The following is a 25,027-nucleotide window of genomic DNA, read 5'->3' on the forward strand; positions in this document are numbered from 1 at the left end:
GATATGAGAGTGCATAGAAGTACCAACCTTATATTGAAGATTCTTCAAACGAGTTTGGAGATATAAAATTTCGGTGACTGATTTCTTCTCAAACGTTGAGATAAGATACTCCCAAATAGCATGAGACGTTTCCAGATGAAAGACATCCAACATAAGTGAGTCAAAAAGTTCAGACAATATATAATGACGAGCCGCTTTGTCACGACGAATCCAATTAGTATGATCAATTTTCCATTGTTCAAATAACGGGCCATCAGTAATTAGAGAATTGTCATTCATCACATCAATAGGTTGAACTGGGCAAGACAGGTCACCCAAAATAATATCAAATAATTCATCACCTTCAAGAATTAGCATCATCTTTGCTTTCCACCCAAGAAAGCCTTTTCCTTGGAAGAAGGGAACCGAACATTGGCCAGACGGATATCCATTAACAATTACGCAATTGGCCATGCTTGTATCTCGAGAGAAAACAAATAAGATGAGATCGTAGAATTTGCAAACCATGAACAAGACGAGCGTAGTTGAGACACGTGACAATAAAAAAAGGGAGATGCACATAAGAACGACGAAAAGTATTGAGTGACTAAAAAGAAATCCCGAAATAGAGAGATGTAACGTGCAAGACGAGATGACACGTATAAGAAAAGTGCTATTTCGATTGAACAAAGAATGCGAACGAGAATAAAACATCGCTAAAAATAGCAATATGTTTGCTTGTCATAATCAACGTCATTAACAAAGACACTGTAATTGGGGATTAACGAAATGTAATTAGAATTATAGTTTTAAATAAAGAATCGCAGATTCGAGTAGAATTGTTGTCTTGAATCTTGAACTGTCATAACTTTTGATCCAGAACTCTGATTGACAAGCAGTTTTGAAAGGATTCGAGAGCACGATGAGAGCTACGCACCCCTCGTTTTTTTTTAAAGACAAAATTAACTAATACTTCTAATTTGAACAAGTTCTTGTATCAAATGATCACTTGTGCAAAGAATTCAATCAAGTATAAACAATGAAACAACTTATCTTCCTTGTTCTTGCTACGCATCCATAGCTTTGATACCATGTTGAGAGAGAGAGAGAGTACGAGAGAGATACACAAGACATGCTCCCAAAGAATGATTCATATTTATGTAGAGTTAGTATATATAGGTGAGACCCAAGTCAAGTGAGAGATGATATATATAGTTGTAACATGTTATTCACAAGAGAAAGGTGGTGTATGAATGTTTGTTGTTAGCATGAGTGGATATGATTGTGTAAGTGTCAACCATTATATTTGGCATGAGTGGGTCTCAACCATTATATATGAGTTTTTCAATAACTTATAAGTAAATTAATTAAAACTCCATGAGCCTAAACCATACAATATTATGACATATCTATTGCGTACCCAAACAAGATAATTTGAATTGTATTGCTCTATCAATAAAGAGATTGCAAGTTTAGTAATGATAAAGATGTCTTTGTTTTGTATTTTCTAGATCCCTTATGTAGTGGTGTATTTTCCTCCTATTCCAAGGAATCCATAGAAATATGGTTATCATCAAGAAGATTGACTATCATTTCATCCATCCTTAGCTCAATTGAAGGCATCTCTATCTCAAGGACCTCATTTATAGGCTCCTCTAGTGGCTATACTACTTGATTATTTGCAAATGGTACATTATTTTCACTTGTAGCATTTGACTGCCACCTTGGAACACATCTTATTTATTTATGAACATTGGTTCTTCACAAGGACTCCTCATCCTATGGTTCTAACAAAAATATTAACTATAATCACTTATTAACAATATTGATGAAAGAAAATAGAAAAAAGCATGAAAGGGCTAAATTTTTTTGCAAACTACTACAATTTTAAATGTATTGAAAGACGTTAATAGAGATAAGCTCCCTCGCACGAAAATTATGTTAATAAATCAGTAGCACTTGAGTTAGAGGTGGGTGGGTTTTTTAAAAAATGGATAGTGGAAATTTTTACAAAGGGAGAGTAAATAATATATAAAATTTAATTTTCTCTCATCACATATTCCTCGTGCACCCCCCCTTCCCTTTTTGCAAGTTTTCAATGTCACTTTTTTTCCTCTCATGAAATCAATATGGCCCAAATGTTGCTCAAGAGGAATTGTAATATTCCCGCTCGAAAATATTACTCAACTTGACTTCCCGCACACTGCGTAAACTCATGCAAAGGTTATCTTCTGTATTGGAATTGCCGGCAGTTTAATCCATAACCCACACGCGTGAAATCGAGACCTCCGCATTGGCAAAGCGAGCTAGGGGGTTTAAATCCACATAACCGTGAGGAAACACCCTCTTGGGAGGGGAAAAATGGATAATATTAATACAAAATTTTTTATGTTTATCCCTTTCCCCTAGTCGATGCATGGCTGGAGGAGAGGGAGTGTGGGGAGGGATGGGCTTAGTGGAGTTGTGGGCTGCATGAGGAGTGGGGGAAGCCATGCAATGGCCACGTAGGGAGCTTCTCTCCCCACCCCTTAAGGCCTATATAAACCCCCCTTAGCTTAGGGGGGAAGAGAGAGATCAGAGGATAACGCCGTGCTGAGGGCATGGAGAGAGAGAGGGAAGCTGCTGTTGACGCCATGCTGCACAAGGGGAGGAAGCAGCTATTGTGTCACGAATAGGGAGAGAAGGGGAGGACGGTGAACTACCACCCAACCGTGGAGGTTGCCGTCCAGTCCAGTCTACCAGCATTGCCGCCTTGTGCCGCCATAGGCTCTCAGGCCGCTGCCATTTCCCTGACAGAGTCAGTCCCCCCCCCAATCGACGTGATCTTCCACCTCATTATTACCCCCTCCCTCTTCCACATGGGTTCTGATCATAGCCAGAAGCTTCTTAGAAGCTTCTTTTAGGAAGCTTCTAAGGGGGCTTTCTTAAACCCCAGTCGCACAAGGCCTCCATAAGTCCGTTACTAGCTATCTGGGCGGATTATGGATTAGCCTGCGGGCTGGACTTTATGGATGTATTCCAAAGATAAATATGATAACCTGTTGAAAAGGAACTTGTTTGAGACTGTTTTTCTATGTCAAGTGTTAAGATTACATGAAGGAATCAGTGTCTAACGGGCTAATTAAGAAAGCTTCTTGATGCATGTCCAACTAAATGTGGTAGGTAATTAGACAACTGAAGCAACCCTGAGGAAAGTGCGGTGGATGTGGCCATGGGTCCGTCCTACGGATGGGTGGTCCCGGTTGGCCGGGAACTTTTCTCAATCAAAATGGATAGAAAGGAGCTCTTCTCAAGGGAAATGAACAGCAAGGGCGCTGACCTAGAGTTTAGGTTACTATAATCCCGATTTGTGTTGTTTTAGGGGAACGGAATAGGACTATGTCCTATGGGCAGAGGGGTCGAGTTTTGCATCCCTCTCGTTTCCCATTCTCCTTGAACCAAGTGCAGCATGAATCCACTTTGGGCGTGACGTTTCTGCGTAAAGTAGTTCACTTGGGGTTTGACGCTAGCTGCCATTTAGGAAAGTGACCATTAGGGGAAACCTTGATTCAGGTTAGTCCTAAGTGGGAGTGGCTGGAATACTTCCGCTACGTGGTAGACTCGGGAAGTCCTAGATTGCAAACCGCATAACATTCCATGGGAGTGCCGGGCGGAGCGTTCAAGACTCTCTTCCTGATGGACTGCTAAGACGTGTCCTGAAAGGGAACACGTAGACACATTACAGGAATTGAAAAACCCTAATCCTAAAAACTTATACAAAGAGTATCAGAAGAAATAGAATAAACTATTCTTGTACATGCTATCAGACAACAATTAGACTAAAAAATGGATGTTAAAAATAATATTGTTTAAGATGTGTTCCTTTTAGATTCTCCAATAGGAAGATAGATATTAACATCCACATAGGGTGAAATTTTTCTCTCTAAATCTTATGATTTTAATTTTAAAAAGGGATAGTGGGAGATTAAAAAGAGAGAGAATGAGTAGTACATGAAAACTGGGATTTTCTCACCTCATATTTTTCTTTCATTTTTGGTAACTTCTCAATTTTAGTTTTTTTCCCTCTCACAAATTGAGTTTGATCCAAAAGTTGAGCAACATACCACTTTCTCTCTCTTCTCCATTCTAGTTAATTTTCTTCTCCATTGAAGCTCTTTGGTGAAAGTAATTATGTTTTTGAGGGTTCTACTTATCTCTCCATTTTCTTCTCCTTATAGCTCCAAAATTTAGGCAAAACGTAGTTGTCCATCTCTCTTTTTTATTTCTCTTGTTTATTATTTTTCCATATGATTTGAAATTGTTGCTTACTATTATTTCTTTTTTATTATAGAGGTTGATTTAGACAAGAGGTATACTGTAATGAAGGAGACCTAGGAGAGAGGAGAGAAGGGAGAGACTGCAGAGAGGAGAGAGAAAGAGGAGGGAAGCCATGGAAGCTAGAAGAAAGGATAAAAGAGAAACTTGACTATTGATAACTAATGCCCTAATCGGGTCTCTCAACAACTTATATACCCTGTCAGTATAACTGGGTATTCCCATGCTAATCCATGTCCTACCCATCTATCCCCACTCTTTTAGATTCGATCCAAATCCCGAAGGTTTTTTCCCTCAAAAACAAAAAGAGGACCTATGGCTCACAGCAAAAGGGGGGGTTGCAGAGTACTACTCTACTCAACATTACAAATGAGAATATAGGTATGGTGAAGTACAATCTCATGTGGAATTGGGGAATAGAATTATGTATATGATGTATATGACATGTGCAAGTTGATAGCATACGAGTTTGGCCTCCAATTCTTGACAATTAGGGGCTAACAAACAGTGGATAACATGCTGTCCACAACTGGCTTGCTGGAGAAAACTGGTCATAACTTCCTATGGGTAGGTCCGATTAAGGCATGCGACATGTCAAAACAAAGCTCATGAAGCGTACTTTCAAGCCATGTAGGTGACACTTGACTGTCATTAATGCAGGGTAAAAACTGTTTTGAAATAGTATGTTGTCTCTAAGTTCTCTGCATTTCAAACTAGGGCAAATTTAGCTACTGCTCAATTTAAATTGCATCCTTGAAGTAGGGAAAGAACTGCACTAGTGAAATGCTAATTAGGATAGTGCTTTTCCAAGACCATTTTTTTCCCCGGGATCAAATGGATAACCTGCATAATAAACATTAAGAGCGCAAGGGTCATCCATACAAGCATGGGTCACCTTAGTACCACCGGGGTCAAAAGGGTAATTGTGATCCAATCCATTCGTTGTATCATAGAAGTAGTTCATGGTGTCATCGTCAAGCACTGATGGTGGCACAATATCCTTATTGACTCATACGGTAGCACATGCATTGACTTGTCCATAAACTCATTGGGAACCACTATGTCAAATCGGACTAGAGCAGATGAGGCTGCAATCAATACAACATTCATTGCATCAATCCCTAGGCATTTCATGTCCATGAGTTTCACATGCGTGGCTACTACTGGGCATTCAAAGTTAAGGGCCTTGGGATGATGGGGCATCTGCTCATGAGCCTGCAGTAGTGAGATGCTCTCATCATGGCATCGTTCTTGAGAAGTATCATGTGGCTCATAAGGATGCGCATGTTGCTTATAGTAATGATCAAGTGGCTGATGATATCGAGCACTACATTTGCTGATAATGATGTTGCTCCCCATGTACATACTTATATACATTTGCATGATGTTGTCCATGTACATAGTGTTGTCTAGATGGTTGTCCATGTATGTGACCAGAATGTAGTTCATAAGAACATACATAGTCATCAGATGCATCTTGCTCAAAATATTCACATTCATCATATACATGTTTACCATAAGTAGGCGCATGCACTTGCCTTTGCACATGGAATCCATGGCAATGGTCATGGTACTCATAATGTCCGTGAGAATGCCCATACATGCCTTGCTGACCAAAATGTCCATGGGTGTCATGCTGCCCATGAATTACATGTGGACCAAACTGATTATTAGGGCCTTGCTATCCATGTATGCCATGTGCTACATGCTGCCTATGTATATTGTGCTGCCCATACATGCCTTATTGTCCAAACCCTAGTTGTCCAAAATTTCCATGGGGGCCATGCTGCCCATGCATTACATGAGGTCCAAATTGCACATTAGGACCTTGCTGTCCAAAATGACCATGCTACCCAAAAATGCCATGTGCATGTTGCCCATTGCCATGTGCATGCTGCCCATTGCCATGTGCATGCTGCCTATGTACACCTTGCATTCCATGCTACCCAAAATTTGCATTAGGCCCTTGCTAGCCATTCCCATGAGTGTGCATATAGCTTCCATTACGGGGGAGTTGTGGTCCCAAGGATGGGCTAGAAGGGTTCATCATGCATGATGGGAGAATGGCTTCATCATGTCACATAGAGGGCTCACCCAGCTCATAGGTGCTATGGGGAAGGCCATGGGTGCCACCAAAACCTTGTGGGTTACGCTCGGTCTCCAAGGTAGGAGGGGAGTTGTTCTCCGGGGAGGGACATGCTCCTTGGGCTGAACCGAGGAGGGTGCAATGGCAGGGATGAGGGCACCCATGCGCTCGATGAGTAAGTCCATCTTGGACATCATCTCAGAATGATGCTAAGCTTGGTGGGTTTCCATCTCCCTATGGCGTTGTTCCAACTCTTGATGCAAGTCGGAATGACGGGTCTCATGTTGGCATAGAGTATGGTTGAGCATAGAGAAGCGGTTCATCTCGGGGCACCCTCTTCAAACATGTCTTCATGATCCTCTTGGGTTGAGCTAGGATCATTCATTGAGGCATGGGAGTCCCTTATTTCACACTGGAAGTCCTCTTGGGCCTTTTCTTTACCCTTATGGCCTGCCATCCCAAGTGTAGTCCAATAGACCCCCTGTTACAGAAATGGCAATATCTTGAGCTACGAGCTCTGATTGCCAAAACTTCTAATTCAAATTAAAGCTCTTGATCCCCTCTACAAGGATATGTAAAAATATATTTGACAATAAATGATCAGGGATTTGCTGTAATTGACTTTTGTGGGCTGACTGTGTAGGACTATTGCTTGTCCCACAGTACCTCTAAGCACAAAATTGGGCATATCTCTCAAACCTTAGGGCAGAATGGGGAGATTTTTGGCTCAGATTGAAGGGGACAATGCCCTCTTCGAGTCAAGCTATGGGGTCAGCACTGAATCACACAAGATGGATTTGCTATAATTGACTTTTTTCAGCAATTCCCTGAGTCTACATCCCTGTAATACTTTACAACATCCATGCATCACTGCGTGTGGAAACCATTGCCAATATAAACCAAATCCTTGTTGATTAGGGCTAATAAATTTCCAACAAGAGCATAACATTACCAGACATGACATCTCAAGACCAATCATAAGCATCATTACCAAGATTGCCAATCAAAGGCATAGGCATACCCCAGCTGCAAATGCAAGTAGCACAGGCAGTTCGATTCCTGAAGATCTTCTTCAGTGCATTTCAATACTCAATTCAATAGAACTCCCACGTTTAATAGGAAAAATAGTCTAAAATGTTGATGGTGCTATCCATGTTGAATTTTTTGGCTCCAATTACCCTTGATACTACCTATGCTGGTGACACGTTTATTGCTGCTGCATACAGTGTGACTCTCCTTACTGATTTTGCTACTCTTGACTCCTGTATTAGGGATAGGCCAACCTTAGAGGTGTGGTGATCATCCACTCATCATAGTTCACTGGTTCAAATGAAAGAAGTGGCTACAGATCTAGCCAGAGAGTGCATAAGCTAGAGCTTTGAGAGGAATAGCTACCAGCTTGGTGGTGCCTCACTGATCTGCAGCCCCATAATCTGCTTCTTTCCCTATGTGTCCAACACCTGTAACTAGCTCTATAGTTGTGCTTTTGAAAATGGGTACGAGCTTTAGATACTGCTTCTTTCATTCTTGCTACACATGCAACATGCAGACATTGTTGTAATCTCCAAAAGGTCTTCCACCATTGCTTTGGTCATTGAATAAAAGAGCTAGTGAAATTAGGAGTATCCTCCTTAAGGAATCCAAATAGTGGCAATATCAAACCAGAGTGGACCATCACAATCATATAATTTATTTTTTCAACAGCATCACTATGGATGGAATACACCATATGGTGAATTCTTCTTGAACTAGTACTCTGACCTATTGCTTGCTCATGGGGAGAGGATCCTCAGTTCAGAGTCGTAGCTCCAACACTACCTGTGGCAACTCTGTATGCCCATGATTATAGTCCTACATATATTAGGGAAGATCTTGGTAGTGGTTATGTTTCTGCCCCACTTGTTCCCAATTCAGAACTGGAGCTTCTGGAAGCCAAAGCTATAGCTACCATGCAAGGGAGGACTCAGATTTCTCTTTCCAGTTGTGATCCATCCAAAGCCTGAAACCTCGGACCACTACTTCAAAGCCTCACTTGTGGCATCAAACCATTATATAGATGAGCCCTACTTCCAGATTGATTAGAGCTTCCCATTGGTAGTACCCTGCGTCTCCACCATATGCTTTGTTTTTTGCCAACTGAGGATGGCGAATTTCTGGTCGTTCTTGCAAATGCATCTGATAAGTCTTTTCTTGAACGAGTCACGGATAACATCTTGGGCCTCCCTCAATCGCCACCTCTTGCGTGCATATTCTAGCAACATGGTGGGTTACAAGCATGAGGGTTTTGTGGGGGTCATAATAGCTCAGCAGAGCCTAGAAAATCCCACCTGGTTTCAGGGTACTGCAGATGCTATCAGGCAGTACCTATGGCTTTTTGAGGAGCAACAATTCATGGATTTCCTTATCCTGGCGAGAGATCATCTCTATCGAATGGACTACCAGAAGTTTATCCAGGTTCATAGAGAGACAAATGCAGACATCACAGTAGCAACATTGCGAATGGATGAGAAAAGGGATACAACATTCAGACTGATGAAGATTGATTCTAAGGGTCCTATAGTGGAGTTTGCTGAGAAACCAAAAGGAAAATTCCTAAAGGCTATGAAGGAAGACACCATAGTTTTAGTATTGGATGAGGAGAGAGCAAAAGAACTTCCATATATCACTAGTATGGGGATATACATTGTCAGCAAAGATGCAATGATCAAGCTATTGCGAGATGATTTTCCACAAGCAAATGATTTTGGCATTGAGGTCATCCCTAGTGCTACATCAATTGGGATGAAGGTGCAAGCTTATTTGTTTGATGGGTACTGGGAAAACATTGGAATCATTGAAGCATTCTACAATGTTAAACTAGGAATCACCAAGAAATCTCTTCCGAACTTCACTTTCTATGATCGATCAGCTCCAATTTGCACTCAGGCCTGATTTCTGCATCCTTCAAAGATGATTGACACTGATGTTACTTACAGTGTTATTGGAGAAGGGTGCATTATCAAGAACTGTAAAATTCACCATTCACTGGTTGGACTGCGGTCGTGGATTGCTGAAGGGGCTATCATTGAAAATGCTCTTCTTATGGATGTTAATTATTATGAGACAGATGAGCAACGAGATGTTCTTAGATCCAAGGGCAGTATTCTAGTTGGCATTGGGCACAACTCACACATCTTTGGCCATTTTTTTTATCGAAGCCGAACTATTATATTTGCAAAGCAGGAGAAAAGCACTCTGGAAACTACTACAAAATTACTAGGGTCCTTGGCACTGAGCATTGACATCAACACCCTCCTGGAAATTAAGGCCGCTCTCGACAACTTTGATGTTTCCATCCTATCTAGTTGGGATGGCAATAGATCCCCCAGGTGAAGTTATGCCACTTCTTCTGCCCATGGCCATCAGAAAGGGAAGAAGGGCCTTTGTCGGGACTGTCCAAGTCACCTCCTCTTTGACCTCGCGTCCTGCCTCACAGTCGCGATTCATTCATCACAAGAAGGAAGCGTTCTGGTTTTATCATCTGGATCACAATGCTCTCTTTGGGACCTTTCCCTCTCCGGCCACTATGAATACAGAATGCTCTTTCTTGCAGAAGCTTGATGTGGAAAGAAACCAGCTCTCGGGTTGCATATCCTCCTTTTTGGGGGGCTTCAAGAACTTAAGTGATATTCTCCAGTGGTATGAGTGTCGAGGCAAGCTCGTTTACATGCAATCTTAGCTCAGTGGACCTCCATTATCCACATCATGCAGTGACAACGGAGAAATGGTCAATTTGGTGGTTTGCTTCTAAATACATCCAAAGCTTCTATGAAAACTCCAAGAAGGCTGCCATCTCTGGTATCCCCTGATTCCTATGGCCTTTCAATGTTGTACCTCTCCTGATGTACCTGTGCACTCAAATAACTAGGGTTCCTAAACTAAAAAGAAACTAAAACTAGAGGGAGGAGAGAGAGAGAAGGCGGATCAAAGACCGGAGCTCTCATACCAGCTGTAATGAAGGAGACCTAGGAGAGAGAAGGAGAGAAGGGAGAGACTACAGAGAGGAGAGAGAAAGAGGAAGAAGATGAGAGAGAAAGACTAGCAGAAGAGAGAGAAAGATAGGAAAAGAGAGAGAAAGAGGAGGGAAGCCATGGAAGCTAGAAGGAAGGATAAAAGAGAGACTTGATTATTGATAAAGCTGATGCCTTGATTGGGTCTCTCAACACCTTATATACCCTGTTAGTATAGTTAGGTATTCCCATTCTAATCCGTGTCCTACATGTCTATCCCCAGTCTTTTACACAATCAATCTCTGTTTCGATGATGGTTAACACACACAGTAAGAAATTGGAAAGCTCATTCATTATCCTTGCTTCGGATTCAAGCATAGGAAGAATCATTATCAAGAGATTTTGTTTCCAAGCAAGCTTCAGAAATGTAAGGTTGCCCAAGAATGATAGGATAACTACAAGAGTCTTGAACAAAAAAGTGAAAATTGTCTTTTATGTCTCCGATAGTTACTTGCACAATAGAACGTCAGCATATAACTCTCTAGAAGAGTTGTTTGCAGCTCTCATTTGCCATCCTGGATCAACATCTATAGGCCATCCGCCACTTTCATAGGCATGACGTTTATCTCCGATCAAGTCATGGTCTAAGAGTTCAATACATGGTGTTTCTTTTTCTCCAAATTTGATGATTGTCTTCATTGTTGCTCTTGCCCAATGGTATGGGAGTAGTGACTGCTTGGAATGAATGGAGCCTCTTCCTCCTCATGCATGTGCTATAGACGGCCTTTTTTTTGAGAGGTGGGCTGCCCAACTGGTTTGGACCAGCCGACCATTACATTTTCGGCTTTTACTTCTTTAATTTTTGCATTCATGTTTTCTTAATCTGCAGCTTCAATTGCTGCAATTAATTCTTTAACTGCTTCAAGATGAATTCCTTGCGAAGTCAGCTTCTCTTCATCCTGCACAAAAACTCGAAGAACTTGGAAACAAGCATGCACTATTTCTTCAGCTTCATCACCAACATATTTTCTTTTCCTTTCGATTACATTAATAATTACATCATGGAATTCAGTTTTGGAAATTCCAATAATTTCGCCTAAGGTAAATTCAATTTTGCTTCCTAGAATTCATTTTTCTAGGACTCGTTTGAGATCGATTGTAGATTTTATGTCAGACTGCAATTTGTAGCCTGGTTGCTTGCCTTTCTTCTTTCCTTAAATCTTCTTTGTTTGTGGCGCATCTTCCATCTCTTGATCTAGGGTTATATTTTCAGCAAGCTTTGGTTGTTCAAGTGTTGTTCTAGTTACCTGTTTTGGAGGGACAGAAGAGGAAGGCCCTGTTTCATCTTCTCTTTTCTTGAATCAAAACTTCTTTATGATTGACATCAGCCAAATGTGCAAAGGCAAAAAAAGAATCTACCGGTTCTTTCCAACCGGTTATTCCTCGAATGCACTGACTGGCGTTAGCCAAATCTTCTTTGGTTGCTTTACCACGTTCCATTTGATCTAGTGCCTGCATCCATACTTTACATTGCACATTAGCTTTGCATGCTTTCAAACTTGATTTAGTTGGCTCAATTTGCAGCCCATAGGTAGTTGCATCAAGTGCTGCATAGGCATACTTTATAGCTAAATCTTCTAATCTTTTCTTCATTCCACCATTGCCAAAATTTGACTCCAATGGAAGACCAGTTTCATCTGCATGGATTTTCCCATCTTTCCAAAAGATGAGCTTTTGTGCTTCAGCCTCACGAAAGGCAGAACACTCCCTCTTGTCATGTTGTTGGCTGTCGCACCAAATACAATGCCTCTTCAAGCCTTCTCTCATGGTTCTTGAGTTGATGAATGTCCTCGTTCTTCAACTTTGACATCCAGCTTCTCTACTTTGGAACTAATTTTCATAATATTCAAATGAAGGTCACGCATGCTTTTAATAAGTTCATCCATGACATCATTTTTAGAAGGAATAGAAGAAGAAAGAGTTAGTTGATTAGTCAAAGGAATAGGGGATTTTGAAGGTGGAACAAGCTCCATCAATGGAGTTGTTGAAGTTTAAGTAGAGCCCAATTTTAGTCGCATCCGCTCTCTTTGAGCAATCATGTTAACTGCATCAGTAACATCTATCCATGGAGTTCTGACTCCTAATTCCGAGGTAGCATCTTCTAGACGATCAACAAGCTTTTCTTGCAGAATGGGATTTGCAGCCTTAAGGAATAATTCAATATTCTGACCTTCCATACTTTGTTGGTCTTCACCATCAAGTTGTCCAAATTTACTTTTAAATTCATGTGTAATGCATCCACCTATTCCCTTTCAGGACATGTCTTAGCAGTCCATCGGAAAGAGAGTCTAGAAATCTTCGCTCCCTAGCACTCCCATGGAATGTTACGAGGTTTGTGATCTAGGACTTCCCCCATTTGCCACGTAGCGGAAGTATTCCGGCCGTTCCCACTTAGGACCGACCTGAATCAGGGTTTCCCCTAATGGTCACTTTCCTAAACAGCAGCTAGCGTCACCCTAGGCGAACTACTTTACGCACAAACACCAGGGATGAATCGGATTCATGCTGCACTTGGTTCAAGGAGAATGGGAAACGAGAGGGATGCAAGGCTCAACCTCTCTGCCCATAAGGCATAGTCCCATTTCATTCCCATAAAACATCATAAATCGGGATTCTAGTAATCTAAACCCTAGGTCAGCGCCCTTTTTGTTCATTTCCTTCGAGAAGAGCTCCTTGCTATCCATTTCGATTGAGAAAAATTCCCAGCCAAGTGGGACCACCCATCCGTAGGACGGACCCATGGCCACATCCACCGCACTTTCCTCAGTGTTGTTTTAGTTGTCTAATTACCTACACATTTAGTTGGACATGCATCAAGCAGCTTCCTTAATTAGCCAGTTAGACACTGGTTCCTTCACGTAATCTTAGCACTTGACATAGAATGTCAAACAATTTCCTTTTCAACAGGTTATCTTATTTATCTTTGGAATACATCCATAAAGTCCAGCCCGTAGGCTAATCCATATTCTGCCCGAAGGCAATCCATAATCCACCCGAAGGCTATCCAGCAATCTATAGGGATTACTAATCCAAGATTCCGCCCGTAGACTAGTATGCAGGCCTCGAGATCCAATCCCGAGTCACATTGGCCTCTTGTGGAGGGCCCGGAAGGCAAGGGATTTATGGCCAGAGCCCCCCTAGCACCCAAGCATCCTCCTACTCCAAGTAGCACTCAACAAAGAGACCTCACGCGGTGGGTTCGGTTCACGTTCCCGGCGCAGCTAACAACCCCCTTGGTTAGGGTCACGCAAAAAATCGGGGGTAACTGATGCTGCCTCTCTCTTCAGGCCTTCAACCTAAAGCATTAATTAACTTTCCATCTTTTACTTCTTTGAGCAAACAATGCAAACAGTGCTCCTAAAATGTTACAAGCACAATCAATCTGGTGGTCGTTTATTTGGCCAACTGCTAAGGAGTGAGTCCTTCTCTCTGAATGCATCCAGGATTCGATCTGGGATCAATCGCAACTTGGGAAGATCCCCCAAGGGTTGGTTTGTTCATCCTTTTGTCCTTGGGTTAGGGCCATACCCTGCTAACCCAACTTAACCAATACCTTAGGTTTCATAAATTAACAGTAAATCTTGGTGACCATGTCATTCTAACTTGATTGATCCTTTGCTTCCAAGAAAATACCTAACTTCCCTTAACTTGGCAATTTTCCCCAAGAAAGGTGATGTAATAGGATGGCTACTCATCCTCTTGCAAGTTAAACTTGCGCAAGAACCTACCAACCTCTGATGCCAGGAGGCATATTCCACGGTGGATTTCGTGAGGTTTTGCGATGGATTCCGTAAAATTTTATTACTGGGTCTCATACACAAAGTGGATTCTTTGTGCGAGAAGTCGATGGAAACGCCTATCCTTTTCGGGCGTTTTGTTAATTTTATGTATACATGGGTGATTTCGCAAAATACATATTTAAATTAATAAATGTTTATGAGTTTAGAGTGCGCACTCGCGATAAATTAAGGTTAGGATTGATTTCTAACCAATTTATTTATGTAGCTGAAGATTGCTAGGTATTCACTTTTGTCGGTTTAATTGTATTATTTTTCTAACAATTGTGAATGCTTCAGTTGATGTGTAGAGCAAGCAGCGGTGGTAGTGGAAAGCATTGGAAGATAGCGTGTATTCAAGTTATCGTCAATATTTTTGATGGGCACGTATCTTAGGCATGGCGCCTATATTTTGTTGCACTTATTTATCAAAACGTTTGATATTTATTTATTATTATTATTTGAGCTTGAAGATGAATAATATATGAAATACATGCTTTGTGGAGCGCTCACACAAGGCATGGGGGGAGATTGTACCCAATTGGTATCTTGTTCATGTCATGCAAGCTTTCTTCATTGATTTGTGTGCAAAAAGTAGAGTTCTTTTGTTCTTGGGACCTTCTAATGCTCACTATGCACGCATACAACGACTGATCTATGCATCAATGGTATCAGAGTGAAGATGAGATCGAGAGCTTCCAATCGCTTACCATCTTGAGCGAAGGTGGAGCTCCTTGAGTGATCGAGCTCTACAGTCAGTTTCATCACGAACGGTCGATACTAGCGTATTCCTGGAGGTCAAGAACCCCCATCTACACCCTCTGATTGTGAAGGACCAGCCTCTGTTAGGCGGAGGATCACGTGGATATGTCCTTCTTCAAGTCGTCTTCAAACAGATAAGCCTCCATAGCCAAAAGCTTTAAAGCTTTAACTCAAATCTTAATAAGTTTAATAGTAAACTTTAAAAAGCTTACTCAATGAATTTATCAATCGGCGGCAGTGGCATGTTCTGGGCGGCGTCAAAACGGCTGCCAACATACTCAGATACATGAAAATCACGCAAGCATTATGAAGCTTTAAGCTTTTAAATCCTCTAAGTCCTCCAAGTCTTCTAAATCCTACAAGTCACAAAGGTCACTAAAGCCTTACTCCAACAACTCTCATAGCGGCAGTTCATACGCAAAAGCACAGAATCAGCCTATTACTCTCTAGTAGACACTGTTCACACTTGCAGACTTGCTGAACTAGTTTCAACAAGAACAGAAGTTCATATGCAGGCCATATGCAGATTATACGTAGTTTCTATGCAGCATTATTCTTTTGGAAGATGGTTGTGACAACGAATACCGCAATTGCAAAGGAGAAAGACTACAAAAGCCAAACAAAATATACAAGCCTTGTATACCCACCTTTGAGCTATGCTCATCCCGCTAATAAAATTTTGAGAGTGTGAGGTCTTTTGGATTTTGCAGGATGACTGAACAAAACATGGACGATTTTATGGCTGAAGGTGATTTACTCGAACCAACGATGGAGCAAAAGTTGGATTTGATTATGATGTAGCTCAAAGAAGAACGAAGAGCCCGACAAGCTTTGCAAGTTCAATTAGCCGATTTGCGATGATCTACCACCAACCAAGATGGACCGCAACTCGAAGATCTTATACGATGTACCATCGACGCAACACTTGAAGCCCAATCCATTCGCAAAGAAACAAATATAAGTAAAAGAAACTTCAAATTTCGTACTTTCAATGGATCATGAGATGGAAAGACTGTACTTTCTTTTATGAGTCAATTTGATGATAACTTCCATGAAGAAACATATGCTGAGAAAGACAAAATTAAATGTGTCACTAACCATTTAGTCGATTGAGCATCCTTATGGTGGACTGTGGTCCGCAAGAGCGTTGATTGCCCCACTACCTGGGAGACTTTCCAAAAGAAGTTTTTGCAGAATTTCCTTCCTCCTCGATTCCATGAAAAAGTCATCAAGCAATGGGATCTTCTACAACAAAGAGATCGCGAACCTATTTCCCAATACACTGAACGTTTCTGGAATGCCCTACTGCAACTACGCATGCTCAAAGATGTACCTGAAGCAACTCATAAACGCAAGTTTATGTCTGGCCTACTTGGACATTACTATGCTGAAGTCAATATGTTCAAGCCAACAACTCTTGAAGATGCAATTTCCTTGGCTCATGACACTGAAGACAATATTCGCGGAAGAGACCAGTGACCACAACAATCTCCAAATAATGGTAACTATGGTTCCAAACACTTCAATTTAATTTTTTGAAGATTCAATCAAAGTTGTTTTCTTCCATCTTCATTCCGTAAGTCTTGGACATGACCACCTTCTTTGCCATCAAACAATAATCCAAACCCTAAGCCATCCCCATAGTAAAATTCCAACATTCCTAAACTTCCTGCTATTACCAATATTGTATCTAAAGCCAAACCCATAGTTTGTTACAAATGGCATCAACCTGGACATCTAGTAGCCAATTGTCAAACCAAAAAGCCACCTGTCCATATCAATTATCTTGGCACAATAGAAGAAGAAGAACGTGAGGAAATGCTTGACTTTACAGAAGATGATGATGACATTGGTACTACTTCGGATACTTTGCCAAGTATGCCAACTCTCCATTCTTTGTTAACAATGAAATGTTTTGTGCATGGTAAAGAAAAGACTATTTTACATGATGATGGTAGCACACATGACTTTATTTCTGCAAAGTTAGTCAAAGAATTGAATTTATAAACTCTTTTTACACATTATCGCATGAAGGCTCCATTCCTAGGAACAAGATATAATGGAACACAAGAGGTGCATAATTTAGAAATTAAAATTGGTGAATATACTGAACGAAGAAATTTCCTAGTTGTACCTTTACAGTCTAGTGACATTATCTTAGGAATGCCTTAGTGTCATCAATACAATCCTGACATAGATTATTCTACGCATTCAATTAAAATTTATTTTCAAGGAAAACAAATCACATTGCATGGTATGCACGGTCGTGGTCGTAGTCGTGGTCGTCGTTGTCATGGTCTTGGTCATGGTTGTGGTCATGGTCGTCATAGTCGTGGTCCTGATTCACTGTCTTATAATAATGGATTCATTTTTTATGAAAAAAGATTATGTGTCACAGTTCCATTTAGATAATTTGTTTTGCATGAAATTCATTGTCCTCCTTATCAAGGTCATAGAGGAATTATATCTACTTTGCGTAAATTGACTGAAGATTTTTATTGGCCACATATGGTCACTGATGTATCTAACCTTGTATTTGAATGTTTAGTTTGTCAACGAGTTAAAAGACACCATGGCAAACAATATGGTTTATTAATGCCCTTACCTATTCCATCACGACCATGGGAACAGATTTCAATGGATTTTATCACTGGTTTACCTAACACTAAAGCTAACCATGATATGATTTGGACTGTTGTAGATAGGTTTAGCAAATAAGCATATTTTATTTCATGCAAGAAAACTTTAACTACATCTCAAGCTGCTCAATTGTTTTTGAAAACTGTTTTCACTAACCATGGTTTACCAAAAGTTATTATTTCTGATCGTGACTCTAGATTCTGTAATAATTTTTGAATTACTTTGTTTGCTAACTTAGGAACAAAGATTGATTTTTCATCTGCATTTCATCCTGAAACAAACAGTCAAACAAAAGCTACTAATAGTACTATTTTAGATCTTTTACGTGCTTACACCATTTCAAAACCACACACGTGGAATACACATCTACATTTACTTCAGTTTGCATATAATAATACACCACATACAGCTACAAAGAAAGCACCATTTGAAGTTATTTATGGATATCGATTGCCTACACCTGTTGCATCATTATCAAACAAATTTCAAACTGCTGATGATATGGCTAACATGCATGCCACTATTTTTGATGAAGTTAAAGATATGATTGCCAAAGCCCAGCAATCATATACAAAACAAGCAAATAAAAAAAGATGGGCTATGAATTTTAAAGTAGATGATTATGTTTGGTTATGCATAGAAAAACATAGATTACAAAGTGTAGATAAATACCCAGTTGTGAAATTAGCACCTAGATTTTATGGACCATTCAAGATTATACACAAAATTGATGACAATGCATTTAAACTAGAACTACCACAACATTGGAAAATTCACAACACTTTTCATATTAGTTTATTATGACCTTTTAGAGGCCAATTACCTGTACACCCTGTCTGTGAAAATCCTCCTTTACTAGATGATGAAACTGAAATCCTTGAGCCTGAAACTATTATAGATACTGACTTTATGAAAACTAGAACTGGCCGTAGATATTCTAGATATTTGGTCAAGTTTAAAAACCATCTTGTTGAAGAGGCCCAATGGATGCACGCTAGAGACTTAAATGTTTTCCCCACTCTGCTAGCTCCACATTGAGCTAATAGCAATTGATGACAATTGCTATCCCACCCCAGGGGTATGATGCCAGGGGGCATATTCCACGGTGGATTCCGTGCCATGGTGGATTTCGTGAGGTTTTGCTAAGGATTCTGTAAAATTTTATTACCAGGGCTCATACACAAAGTGGTTTCTTTGTGTGAGAAGTCGATGGGGACGCCTATCCTTTTCGGGCATTTTGTTAATTTTATGTGTACATGGGTGATTCCGCAAAATACATATTTTAATTAATAAACGTTTATGAGTTTAGAGTGTGCACTCGTGATAAATTAAGGTTAGGATTTATTTCTAACCAATTTATTTATGTAGCTGAAGACTGTTAGGTATTCACTTTTGTCGGATTAATTGTATTAGTTTTCTAACAATTGTGAATGCTTCAGTTGTGATGTATAGAGCAAGCAGCGGTGGCAGTGGAAAGCATTGGAGGATAGCATGTATTCAAGTTATCGTCAATATTTTTTTATGGGCACGTATCTTAGGCATGGTGCCTATATTTTATCGCGCTTATTTATCAAAGCGCCTGATATTTATTTATTATTTTTGTATGCGCATGGACACACGATTTAAGTATTTGTATTGGACATTGTATTTGGGTACTGCCTGACTTCTTGGATGCCCATTAGCTTTAATTCTTTATTGGCACAAAAGCAAACTCAAAAGCTAAAGCATGCTATTTTGTAATTTGGGCTATTATTTGAGCTTGAAGATGAATAATATATGAAATACATGCTTTGGGGAGCACTCACACAAGGCATGGGGGGAGATTGCACCTAATTGGTCTCTTGTTCATGTCATGCAAGCTTTCTTCATTGATTTGTGTGCAAAAAGTAGAGTTCCTTTGTTCTTGGGGACCTTCTGACGCTCACTACGCACGCATACGATGACCAATCTGTGCACCAATCTCATTCCAAGGAATGGCAAAACTCTCTTGTGATCAAACCACAAGGCTATGCGACATTGCAACTTGTTGCACAAGTGTCGTATCTATTCCATGGGATCATTTCACCCATTGAACGACGTTTCCTGGTCAAGGAATTATATTTAGACAAGAAGCAAGGTTTAGGGTGTCTTCTTACATAACCCAATCCTAATTGCACTAGACTGATAATGTTCCATCCTAGGGATTCCAACTCAATCCGAGTTTTAGCATTAAGTCGAATGATCTTTAGGGTAGAAACCCTAGATCATTATTTGCATGAGCATCCAATTGACCCAACATTCCGTGAATGTGGGTAGGACCTTTGGGTTTGAGGGTTTTGACTTGGCAATAAGTGCGAAACTAGGCCGAATCCTTAACATGCGAAAACCTAGTTAGCACTGGGGGTATTTATCGTATCGACTGAACCATGCCTATACAAATCCCTTGTGGGTTAGGTGATTTAGATAATTTGATCTACTTGTCTTATGACAAGGAGGAACCTTCTCTAGAGATGATAAACTTAATCTAAAGGAGAAAAATAGTTGCCAAATCTCACAATACACATAAACATGTGATTCATTGCTTCTATGTACCACTAGATTCGCAATAATCCTATCCTTTCTTGCTAAAAGTCAAAACGCATGATAATTTTTAGAATAACTTTCATAGGGCCTACTAGGACTTACATCAAAGAATCATGTCTACAACCTTTTTGTCTACGCTTTAGAATCTCATGCTTTGATAAACCATGCAACCTTTCCTAAATGCAACTCTTGATGAAAGAATTTTTCCTTCCATGTCCATGTCCAGTCCATGTCCAGTCAAAAATGCACTTAAGAATTTCATTCCTTTGCCCTAAGTAATAGGCATTTAGATACATTACTTTGGAAATGCACCAAAAATAGCAACATGTAGCTAATCTTCTAAGACTGACAACTCTGGAAATGCAAATGATCTAATTGTGTGACATGAATCATTCCTTATCTATTGTTCAAAGAGATAATCTATCGAATGTACTTTTGTCGATATTACTTGGACTAATGATAAGCGAGAAATACCTTATCCCTATGCTAGGTGAATTAAAAGCATGCATAAGTGCTTTAAAACATTTCTTTATGTGGAAAAATAAATTCATGGAACCTGGGTTTGTGGATCCGCGGTGATATCCACGTGAATGTTAGAGGAAGAGCCTCCCGCAGGTGTGCCTTGTGACTTCTTTGGGGCCATTGTTGGTGTGATTATGGACTCTGCGGATCATCCTCGCTTCTACGGGTTCTCCGAACAGCCTCAAGATGTGCCTTCTCCCTCATACGCAGGAGATTCCTTCACCAAAATTCCGATCTTTGAAAACCTGAGAGCTTGTGGGATTGGGGCTTAGAGGAAGGCTTGCGGGAAGGGAGCTTTTACAAGCTCGGTTTAAAAACCAGGGAGGGTGCGTAGGAACAAGGCCCAAAGATCTTATCCTTTAGAAGCTTCTTAGAGAAGCTTCTGGTCTTCTCAGAAAACATGGGATTAAGGTAATTCTTGAGGGGGGAAGAATATTAACGATGACAGGGGGAAATTATAATGATGAAGAGGAGGATCGTGATGGCGGTAGCACAACTGCATCGGTAGCTAGTAGCGACCTTGGCACTCCTCCACGACAAGCGACGGCCCCTCACGCAGCACGGCGGCAACTATTCCTTGCATGGCAACCTATCCCTCTTCTCTTATCCCCCACTAAGGGGTGTTTATATAGGCTTAAGGGGGGGGGAAGATGGTAGCCACCAGGTGGCCATGCATGGCTCCCCCCCTGCACACCACTCTACCTAGCCCATTCCTCCCGACACTCCCTCTCCTCTAGCCATGCATCGGTTGGGAGAAAGGGATAATAATAAAAAACATTGCCTACTTTTTAACCACTCTCCATTTTTCCCCTTCAAAAAGGGTTTTTCCCCGCAGTTATGTAGTCTTGAATCCCTGAGCTTAATTTCACAATGTGGAGGCTCGTTTTTGCGCGTGTGAGGTACGTGTTAAACTGCTGGTAATTACGATGCGGGAGATAACCTTGCACATGTATTACGCGGCATGCGGGGAGTCAAGTTCTCTCCCCCTTGGAGGAATCCAGATGTCCTCATCAAGAAGAACTGGGGGTATTGTTGGTTGAGAGTGCTTTCATCCATCCAAGTGGCATCCTCCTCGGGATAATCTTTCCACTCGATGAGGCATTCTCTCAAGGTTCTAGATCTCAATTGTCTCTCCCTAACATCTAAGATCCTGTCAGGCCGTAGCTCAAGGACTCCTTGGCTAGGCATTACAACTTGTTGGTCATCAAGTACATGGCTAGGATTAGGTACATACTTCTTCAGTAGACTGATGTGGAATACATTATGAACCTTTAGGTTCTCAGGGAGTTGCAGTCTATAAGCATTGGGTCCTAGGCACTTGACGATCTTGTATGGTCCACATTACCTTGGACTTAGCTTCTTGCAATCTCCTACGGATAGGGAAGTCTTCTTTGGGCGTACGCAAATGAAGACCATGTCTCCTTTCTTGAAGGTTCTATCTTGACGTTTCAAATCTGCATATTCCTTCTGTCTATCCTTGGTGGCTTGGATGTCTTGTCTTATTGACTTTATTTGGTCATCCATATCTTCTAGCATCTACCTTGAAGCTTCAACCCTCAAGGTTGGATTTGAGAAGTTTAAAGGACTTCGACAGTCATGCCCATACAATGCTTAAAAAGGGGTCATCTAAATACTTTGTTGGTAAGAAGCATTGTAGGCAAACTCAACCAGTCTCAAGTATTGAATCCATCTTTTTGGTTCACGGTAGCAGTGTGCCCTTAGCATATCCTCAATGACTTGGTTGACTCGATCTGTTTGACCATCGGTTTGGGGATAGTAAGCTATACTAAAACAGAATTGAGTCCCAATGGATTCAAAGATAGCTCTCCAAAAGTGTGATGTGAAGAGAGAATCATGATCACTAATGATTCTTCTGGGCAACCCATGTAGCCTGAATATCTCCTTGATGAACAATCTTGGAATGTTTGAGGCTTTATAGTTTGTCTTAACAAGAATAAGGTGTGCAACCTTAGTAAGCATATCAACCCCAACCATAATAGAGTTGTATCCTCCCTGAACTTGGGGTAGGCCAACAACAAAGTCCATATTGATGAATTTCCATTTCATTTGAGGAATGCCAAGTGGTTGCAACATCCCTGGCATTTAGACATGTTCAGCCTTAATACGTTGACAAGATAAATACTCAGTGACATATTTGAAAATGTCACCTTTAAGCCTCTCCCAATAGTAGCTCTTTCTGACTGCATTGAGGGACTTGGCATAGCCAAGATGTCCTGAGAAAGGGGAATCATGATCTTCCCAAAGTATCTTCTGCTTGAGTGACTGGCTTGCCGGTATACATAATCTTGTTCTATAGTAGACAAGTCCACTATTGATGGAGAATTCTTGATACTTAGCTTGTAGTTTTGTTTCCTCATCCTTGATAGGGATATCCCTTAGCATCTTTTGATAGGTTGGATCATGGAAAGCTTCTTCTCTAGCTAGCTCAAGTATTGGATTGTTTAGCATGGATACCTTTATGGCTAGAGTTCTAGCCGTTGATGGATTTGGCAAGATTAGACAATTAAGGAATGCCTTGTGACTGAGTGCATCGGCAACTACATTCTCCTTTCCAGGCCGATATTTGATCTCAAAATCATACTCCTCCAACACTTCAATCCATCGACGTTGCCTAATGTTGAGTTTGTTCTGGGTAAAGATCCACTTGAGACATTTATGATCCGTCACTAGGGTGAACTTGTTACCTAGCAAGTAGTGTCTCCAAAGCTTCAGGGCATGGATGAAAGCTAACAGCTCTAGATCATGGGTGGCATAATTCTTCTCGTGGCTCTTCAATTTCCTTGAAGAGTATGCTACAGGATGACCTTCTTGCATAAGCACACAGTTACTACTTCAAACTCCTTACTGAGGTCTGGAAGTTTTAGGATAGGTGTTGATACCAAAATTTGCTTTAATCTATCAAAGCTAGATTGTTTGGCAGTTGACCATGCAATCGATGTTTGCTTCTTCAGTAGATCGGTCAGAGGTGCTGCAATCAAAGCATAGTTTTTGATAAAGACCCTATACCATCTTGTCAATCCAGGAAAATTGCGTATTTCTTTCACAATTGTTGGTATTGGCCATTCTAGAACATCTCTGAGATCCATTGAGATTCCTTCCACTGACACAATGAATCCCAGATATTCAATCTGATGCTTGAAGAATGCACACTTATTCATTTTGGCATAAAGCTTGTGTGCCCTCATTGTCTCAAGGACAATGCGAAGCTGGGGTTCATGATCTTCTTCCTGTTTGGAATAGACTAAGGTATCGTCAAAGAAGATGAGTACGAATTCATCAAGATATGGCCTAAAGATATCCTGCATTAACGTGTTGAAAGTGGCAAATAGACACCTATTGTGTCATATCCATTTGTGGGGCATACTTCAGAAGAGAGACGAACTTTGAGTAGTATGCGTCAAGAGTCAGACCCAGCTGTTTCAACTCCTAGAACTCATTTATCTTCTGCGTGTGATACGTAGGTGGTAAGTATCTTCCTTGCACAGCTTTTTTCAGCTTCTCCCAGGTAACGGATCTTTCCGAGATCCCTTGGTCTCTGCACCATTGTTTCCACCAAAGTCTTGCTTCGCCGGTGAGATTCAGCTTGGCGAGCATTGCCTGGTTGGCGGGTGCAGTACCGGCCGCTTCAAAGTAATCTTCCATGGACTCTATCCAAATCTCAGCATCAGTGTGGACAGTCCTTTCTTTCGCGTCAAATTGTGGTGGCTTGATTTGCCTGAGAAGAAACTTTCTCTCCTGAATCACGGCCGTACTTGGTGTAGGGGTTGAACCAGGAACCTATACCTGGGGTTGTGCCTGAGTAAAGGATTCTTAACATTAACAACTCGCCAATCATTACTATTATATTTCATACCCAACTCACCTTTCAGTCAAGAAACCTAACCACTTTACTTTTTATCAATACTCATAGACAAGACAATCATTGATAAAAAGAAGTCTTTATGTCATTCATATGGGCATAGCCCTTTCGGAGTACAATATTTCTTGGGATGGTAGAGCAAGTTGATACATTAATTTGGGGAGAATAAGGTTGTGTTACATTCAGCTATGGGAACTAGGTAATAGTATGGATTTGGGTCATGGATCTTCAAGAATCGATAAGTCATCGAAAGATTAGGGTATCCTTTCCTTTGGTACCCATTCTTCTCGTAGCGTTCCAATACCTTGATCCTGTCGGTGGGGATTATGCGGGTATTTATTGTATCGACTGAACTATGCCTATACAAATCCCTTGTGGGTTAGGTGATTTAGATAATTCAATCTACTTGTCTTGCGACAAGGATGAACCTTCCCTAGAGATGATAAACTTGATCAAA

At 40.8% G+C, this 25,027-nt stretch overlaps 1 pseudogene; it reads left to right on the forward strand.

The window, feature by feature from the left end:
- Window positions 1-8,521: 8,521 nt before the first annotated feature.
- On the forward strand, window positions 8,522-9,751 carry LOC148022325 (glucose-1-phosphate adenylyltransferase small subunit, chloroplastic pseudogene; annotated as a pseudogene).
- Window positions 9,752-25,027: the final 15,276 nt, after the last annotated feature.

The sequence above is a fragment of the Lygodium microphyllum genome, chromosome 17 (assembly GCF_053477565.2).
Source record: "Lygodium microphyllum isolate KBCC chromosome 17, Lygodium_microphyllum_v1.1.10, whole genome shotgun sequence".
Taxonomy (NCBI): domain Eukaryota; kingdom Viridiplantae; phylum Streptophyta; class Polypodiopsida; order Schizaeales; family Lygodiaceae; genus Lygodium; species Lygodium microphyllum.